The sequence below is a fragment of the Apium graveolens genome, chromosome 11 (assembly GCF_009905375.1).
Source record: "Apium graveolens cultivar Ventura chromosome 11, ASM990537v1, whole genome shotgun sequence".
Taxonomy (NCBI): domain Eukaryota; kingdom Viridiplantae; phylum Streptophyta; class Magnoliopsida; order Apiales; family Apiaceae; genus Apium; species Apium graveolens.
This window is the reverse complement of record NC_133657.1, coordinates 161,229,583-161,238,107: the sequence shown is the minus strand read 5'-3', so window position 1 is coordinate 161,238,107 and position 8,525 is coordinate 161,229,583.

Genomic DNA, 8,525 nt, shown 5'->3' with positions numbered 1-8,525 from the left:
TGAGTGTGTGTAAGCCCAGTCTGTAAATACGATAAAACTGCCTAAAATAGTTAATCTTGAGAAAACCAACAAAGAGATTAAAGTGCTAAAAGTGGAAATTAACAGTCTTAAAGTAATAAATCTTAAGTTGGTTAATATGATTAATTACCTAGAAGAAAAGATTCTTAGGAAATAGGCCTTACTTGAGGATTCTGAAGCAACCTCAAGAAGGCATGTGAGTGAGGAGGCAATTGAGCATGTGAGAGTTTGTGAGAAGGCTGATGAGATTGTTTGTGTTGATAAAGGGAAGGATAAAGTTGATGGTCAGAAGGATGATGAGTTTGGTTTGGCAGACATTATTGTGCTACCTGAGTTGTGTGAGACAGATGGAAATCTGGGTTTTATTGATGTTAACAAATCTCCTGTCAAGGAGTAATTTGTTCTGTGTTATTTTTTTTGTTGCTTGATGATCAAGCATTATCTGTAGTTTCTTTCTGCTGAGTTATTTTGTTGTTTCTTTGAGATATGTTTTTAGGTTAGTTGTTGGATTGTGATGTTCTTTAAAGTTCAGTTATGTTGCTTTAAGAACTGTTGACTGGTATTATGTACTTCTATCTGATCATTACTGTCTTTTTATAATAAAATGTTGACTTGTTGTTAACACTGTTTGGACTCTAGTTGATTGATGTTAACAAGATATTTAGTTCAAGTTGTGTTATATATAAACTCTATTAGGTTCTTCAATCTCAAACCTAGTATATAACACTGTTGGTAGGATATAAAGTCATTCTTGCCTAGTATCAGAATTACTTTCTTCTGTCAAAAACTAAATCTTAACATATTGAGTTTTATAATGACTAAAAGCTGGTTGTTTGAACAAATACTCTCTATAATTAAAAACTGTGGTATCTAAATACCTGTCAAATAAAGTGATTCCAGTGTTTAATATGTATCACAGTATTGTTACTTTGCAGTAATAATGTTGAAAAACCCAGAAATATGATTCTTGGCTCATTTTCTATTAAAAGTTGCTAGTTGCATAAAGCTATATATTGTGTAGAATGAAAAATATATTTGCAGAATTATGTGAATAGGTTTTGGCGTATCATCAATTAGTATCAAAGATCAATTCCGGTGGATCAAATTTCTGATCTTAGCTAGATTTAGATAGTTGATTCCAGTATGTTAGGTTCAAATATTTGTGAAAGTAAAAGTTATGTACACATTGCACGGTTTTATAAAAACTATTATGAGACTTTGTATACTAACGTACTGACTATTCAAGACTAACCTACTAACTACTAACTCAGATGATATTGAAATGAAAAACATCCATATTTTAACCCAAATGACATTCACAGTTTATTTTTAACCCAAAAGAAAACCAAGAAATCTATTATTCAGAATAAAATTTCAAGTTCAAACAAAACTGGTATTAAATTGAAAGAACAAAACTTTCTCTAAAAAGGGTACTGATATAAATTAAAATGAAAAAAATTATGAAAACTGGTATTCAAAAACAAAAATGGTTAAAACATCAACTATAGTAGCAATTTCACATGACACTTTGGATTGAAATCAAAAATAGATTGAGAAAAAAATTTACCTATCAAACAAATTCAAGACCATCCAGTTTTGACACTCAAAACTCAGTCCTATTTATAAAGTGCAACACAAATTCGATTAAAAAGGGATGCCATTTCTTAGAAAAATGCTGATATTTTTTTAAACACTTTCCCTAAATTGAAAACTTCTTCTTTAAAAAGGGTAATAATACATCAAGGGAAGCCATTTCTATACTCTTTTAACGATTCTTTTTGATATTATCCAAATAAAAGGGGAAGAAGAAATTAGATCCCCAATTTGAAAATTTTAAAATATTCTTGCTAAAATGAAATAAATTCTACATCAAAATTTATTCATCTAATAAGTTGTTTAGTTTTGCAGGAATTAAATTCAAGGGATATACAACAATACTTCCACCTTTAATACATTTATGTGAAAACTATTTTTTAAAACACATGCATACATTTTATGTTTTATTTGGAAAATACCAAAAAGGGGAAGATTGAAGGACATCTTCGATTAATTATTTATTTTGGTATTTGCATAATTTAACATAAAATTTAAAACACGTATATCCTCTCCAAATAGGCATGCATTTAATTGACATAATCAAAATTGAAAAGTCATATCTAGCAAAATATTTTCAAAAATGTTTTTCAAAGTGTATTTATATTTTAAATATAAATACAAGAGATATTCTGTTAGATATATTTGTGATGTCATATCTAATAATGATTTGTGTTTAGTTTTCAGATCTTAACTAACAGGACAAATCAGGACTTAACTGGAAATCAGTACTTATACTGAAGTCAGAACTTAAGTTATCAGAAGATATTTATCAGGAGATAATATCAGGACTCAAGAAGACGTTCAGATGATGAAGACGACTGATTGAAGGAAAGAAGATTAAGGCAAACACAAGAAGAGATATGCATAGAGAAGAATTATATGAAGAATAGAATACTTGGAAGAAAAGATAACTAGTTGATATATTTTAGGATGCAGACTTATGTTCAATATCAATTAGAAGATTATCTTGTAACTGTGTGTCTATATAAACACAGCATAGGGTCTACACTATAAGTATTATCTTAATCGAGGATATTGTTCATTGTAACCCTAGCAGCTCTCGTGATATTTTTTCATCACTGAGAGAGAACGATTCCATTGTAATACTATTTTATTAATAAGATTATTCTATGTTTCATACTTGTGTTCTTAATTCGATTTGATTGTACTAGACACTGTATTCAACCCCTTTCTACAGTGTGTGTGACCTAACAAGTGGTATAAGAGCAATCTGTTAACACATATACAGTAAAGATCCAAAACAATCATGTCTGAAGAAGAACAAACTCCAACCAAGCCCACCAAAACTGAAGAAACTCCAAACACTCAAATTCATAATCGATATGAGACTATTAGGGTTCCCATATTGAAACCTTCTGAGTATCCCATATGGAAAGTGAGGATGACTATGTTTCTGGAAGCTACAGATCCAGAATACCTTGACAGAATTAATAAAGGACCACATAAGCCAGCCAAGCATTCTGTTGTAGTTGCAGATCAGCCAGCACAGACGGTACCAAAGGAGAAAAGTGAGTATACAGCTAAAGATATCTCATCTATTGCCAAGGATGCAAAGGTAAGACATCTGCTGCATAGTGCCATTGATAATGTCATGTCAAACAGGGTAATTAACTGCAAGACTGCAAAGGAGATATGGGATGCCTTGGAGACAAGATGCCAGGGAACTGATTTAATTAAGAAGAACAGGAGGACTATACTCACTCAAGAGTATGAGCACTTTGACTCAAACCCTGATGAGTCATTAACTGGTTTATATGACGGATTTGTCAAACTCTTGAATGTCCTGTCACTGGTGGATAAGGAATATGATCTTGAAGATACTAATCTTAAATTCCTTTTAGCTCTTCCTGAAAGTTGGGATTTGAAGGCAACTACTATAAGAGACAACTATGCTCTTGATAAAACAACTCTTGATGAAATTTATGGTATGCTCAAGACTCATGAACTTGAGATGGATCAAAGAAGCAAGAGGCATGAGAGAAAGTCAAGAACAGTTGCTCATGAGGCTGAGGAGGAATCCCCCAAAGTGGCTGTCTCAAAGAAAGGCAAAGGAAAGGCTCTCATCACAAAGTCTGATTCAGATTCATCAAGTTCTGATGATGATGATGATGAGGATTCAGAAACTAAAAATCTATTTGAGATGGATGCTGATGAAGAAATGATGAGATTGTGTGCTCTTATGGTGAAGGGCATCACAAAGATATATTACAGGAAATTCAGAAGGGGAAAGAAGTTTTCCAGGAAAAGTGGAAGTTTTGATAAGCAGGGATTCAGAAAATCTGAAGGCAAAGCTGGAAAGTCTGACAGAGGAGATTACTCAAATGTTAAATGCTACAATTGTGGTGAGAAAGATCACATATCTCCTGATTGCAAGAATGGAAAAAGTGACAAAGGCAAGGCACTTGTCACAAAGAAGAAAAGCTGGACAACACTTCAGATTCTGAGAATGAGGTGAACTATGCCTTGATGGTAAATGCTGATAGCAGTTCTGAAGCTGCTGAGTTAAAGGTTGTTAGATATATTTGATAATGTCATGTCTAATATGATTTATGTTTAGTTTTCAGATCTTAATTAAACAGGACAAATCAGTACTTAACTGAAATCAGCACTTATACTGAAGTCAGAACTTAAGTCATCAGTACTTAAGGTTCAGGAGATATTTATCAGAAGATAATATCAGGACTTAAAGGAAACATTCAGATAAGGAAGGCGGCTGATTGAAAGGAAAAAAAGATCAAGACAAACGTAAGAAGAGATATGCATGAAGAAGGAATTCTATGAATAATAGAATACTTGGAAGAAAAGATATCTGATTGATATATTTTTGGAAGCAGAATTATATTCCATATCAATTAGCGATTATCTTGTAACTGTGTAGTATATAAACACAGACATAGAGTTTATACTATAAGTGTTATCATTATCGAGAAGATTATTCATTGTAACCCTAGCAGCTCTCGTGATATTTGTTCATCACTGAGAGAGGACAGTTCCATACTGTAACAGAATTTATTGCTTTGAATAAAGTCTGTTTTCTGTTACTTGTGTTATTAGAATTTGATTTGATTGTGCTATACACTGTATTCACCCCCTCTATAGTGTGTGTGACCTAACAAGTGGTATCAGAGCCTATCTGTTAACACACAAACAGTTTAAGATCAAAAAACAATCATGTCTGAAGTAGAAACTCCAACTAAGCCCACCAAAACTGAAGAACCTCCAAAGACATAAATCCATAGCCGATATGAGGCTATTAGAGTTCCCATATTGAGACCATCTGAATATCCCATATGGAAGGTGAGGATGAATATGTTTCTGGAAGCTACAGATCCAGAATATCTTGAAAGAATCAAGGAAGGGCCTCACAAACCTACCAAGCTCGCTGTTGCAGTTGCAGGTGAAGCAGCAAAGTCAGTACCAAAGGAGAAGAGTGACTACACTGCTGAAGATATCGCATCAATTGCTAAGGATGCTAAGGTACGATACTTACTACATAGTGCCATTGATAATGTAATGTCAAACAGGGTAATAAACTGCAAGACTGTAAAGGAGAGATGGGATGCCTTGGAAACAAGATGTCAGGGAACTGATACGATTAAGAAGAACAGGAAGACAATACTCACTCAAAGAGTATGAACACTTTGACTCAAAGGCAATGAGTCATTGACTGATTTATATGATAGATTTGTCAAACTCTTGAATGATTTGTCACTGGTTGATAAGGAGTATGATCTTGAAGATTCAAACCTTAAATTCCTGTTGGCTCTTCTTGAAAGCTGGGATTTGAAGGAAACAACAATAAGAGACAACTATAATCTTGATGAAACGACTCTTGATGAAATTTTGGGATGCTCAAGACTCATGAACTTGTGATGGAACAAAGAAGCAAGAGGAAAGGAGGAAAGTCAAGGGCAGTTGTTCTTAAGGCTGAAGAAGAATCCCCCAATGCAGCTACCTCAAGGAAAGGCAAGGGTAAAGCTCTCTTCACAAAGTCTGATACTGAGTCATCAAGTTCTGATAGTGATGATGACTCAGAATCTGAAAATTTGCCTGAGACGGATGCTGATGAAGAGATGATGAAGCTGTGTGCCCTTATGGTGAAAGGAATCACAAAGATTGCATACAGGAAGTTCAGGAATGAAAAGAAGTTTTCCAGGAAAGGTGCAAGTTCTGATAAGAAGAATTTCAGAAAATGTGAGGGCAAAGGAGGAAAGTCTGACAGAGGAGCTTATACAAATGTCAAATGCTACAACTGTGGTGAGAAAGGCCACATATCTCCTGATTGCAAGAAAGTGAAGAGTGACAAAGGCAAGGCTCTTGTCACAAAGAACAAAAGCTGGACAGACACCTCAGATTCTGAAAGTGAGGAGAATTATGCCTTGATGGCAAATGCTGATATGGAAAGTGCTAAAAGCAGTTCTGAAGCTGCTGAGTTAAAGGTACCTCAAACTACTTATGCCTTTCATACTGATGATATTAATGAGTTGAGAAGATATCTTAAAACCATGTTCATTAGCTATAGAGATCAAACTTTAACATGTGAAAGATTAACTTCTGAAAATCTTGCTTGCAAAAAGAGGAATGATTATTTAGAAAAAAATTTAGTCATGTTCCATCAAACTCAGAAAGATAGAGATGATGCTTTCTATGTTAGGGATGAAGTGCTTAAAATGAATGAATCTCTAAAAGCTGAGTTAGAAAAGGAAAGAGAGATTATCAGGACTTGTACTAACTCTGGCTGAACAACTCAGAATTTGTTAAGTAGTGAAAACTGGAAAGAGGGCTTAGGTTATGGAGATGATAAGAATGATAAAGGAACTGTAGAAATTAAGCCTATAGTTGTTAATCAAAAATCTAAATTAAAGCCTGTTAAGTTTGTAGCTGTAAAGTCTAATAATGAGAAATCAGAAGTTAAAAAGGAATTAACTTCTGATAAACTAAAACAGGAAAAGACAACTGAAGTAAACGTAGGCTTAATGACAAAGAAGCAGCTTAAGCATAAACTGAAAGATGTTAAGAATGCAAACAAGGTAAAATCACCTAGGAAAAATAGGAATGGAAAGGAAGGTGTGAATAAAAGCAATGATTATAAGCCTGTTCCTGATGCTCCTAGAAAAATGTGTCATAACTGTGGAAGTTCTAACCATCTGGCTTCTTTTTGCAGGAAGAATAAGAACATAAACTCCTTACCTTCAAAGTCAGGAGTTAAGAGTCAGTCTGTTAGAAATAAAGCCCTGCTATCAGACTTTGTGGAGAAGGCTGGCCCAAGTGTTTCTTATGGAGATGGCAACATTGGAAAAATGATGGGATATGGCAATATCAATCTTGGGAATGTCATCATTGAAAAAGTAGCTCTAGTCTCAGGACTTAAACACAATCTGCTGAGTGTTAGTCAAATATGTGACAAAGGTTATCATGTGGATTTCTTTGAAGAACACTGTGAAGTTGTAAGCAAATCTACAGGCAAAGTTGTTCTGAAAGGATACCGGCATGGTAACATTTATGAAGCCAAGCTTTCAACAAGTACTGATGGTTCTGCAATCTGTCTGATGAGTAGAGCATCAATTGAAGAAAGCTGGAATTGGAACAAGAAACTCTCTCATTTAAATTTCAACAATATAAATGAACTAGTCAAGAAAGATCTTGTGAGAGGACTACCAAAGTCAGTATTTGCTCCTGATGGCCTTTGTGATTCTTGTCAGAAGGCTAAACAAAGGAAATCCTCATTCAAGAGCAAGACTGAATCATCAATTCTTGAGCCTTATCACCTACTACATGTTGATCTATTTGGTCCAGTAAATGTTATGTCTATTGCAAAGAAGAAATATGCTATGGTCATAGTGGATGAGTTCACCAGATACACATGGGTGTATTTCTTGCACATAAAAAGTGAAACTGCATCTATCTTGATTGATCATGTCAGGCAACTGGATAAATTGGTCAAAGATTCTGTGAAGATAATAAGAAGTGATAATGGTACTGAGTTCAAGAATTTAATAATGGAAGAGTTCTGTAAAAACCATGGAATCAAGCAGGAATTTTCTGCTCCAGGAACTCCACAGCAAAATGGAGTTGTTGAAAGAAAGAATAGAACTCTCATTGAAGCTGCACGTACAATGCTTAATGAAGCAAAGCTTCCAACCTATTTCTGGGCTGAAGCTGTGCAGACTGCTTGTTTTACTCAGAATGCAACACTCATTAACAAGCAAGGAAAGACACCATATGAGATGGTGAAGAAAAAGAAGCCAAATCTGAAGTATTTTCATGTATTTGGATGCAAATGTTTTGTTATTAAGACTCACCCTGAACAGCTATCCAAATTTGATCTAAAAGCTGATGAAGGAATCTTTGTTGGATATCCACTTTCCACAAAAGCCTTCAGAGTCTATAACTTTAGAACAAGAGTGGTCATGGAATCTATCAATGTCTCTTTTGATGATAAGAAGATTACTGGACTTGAAGATTTCAATGATCATGATCAGCTGAGATTTGAAAATGAAGACTTAAATTCTGATACTGAAAATCCTGACAGTCTAAATCCTGATACTGCAAACTCTGATGGATTAAACTCTGATGTTATTGAAACTGTGGTGACTACGCCAAAGGAAGATGAACCTATGCAGGGGGAGCATACTCAAGATACAACCATATCTCAAGAAGCATCAGAACATACAACTGGCTCTTCAAGTTCTGATAAGCCAAGTTCTGATGGTTTCGAAAACTTAAATTCTGAAGGATCCAACTCAGAGAGCATAGTTTCAGGGGGAGCATCAGAAAATGTTGATGAAGATAGCATGGATCATGGGGGAGCATCCAGTTCTAGAGAAAACCTTCCATCTGCAAGGAAGTGGACTAAATCACATACACCTGACTTAATTATTGGAAATCCT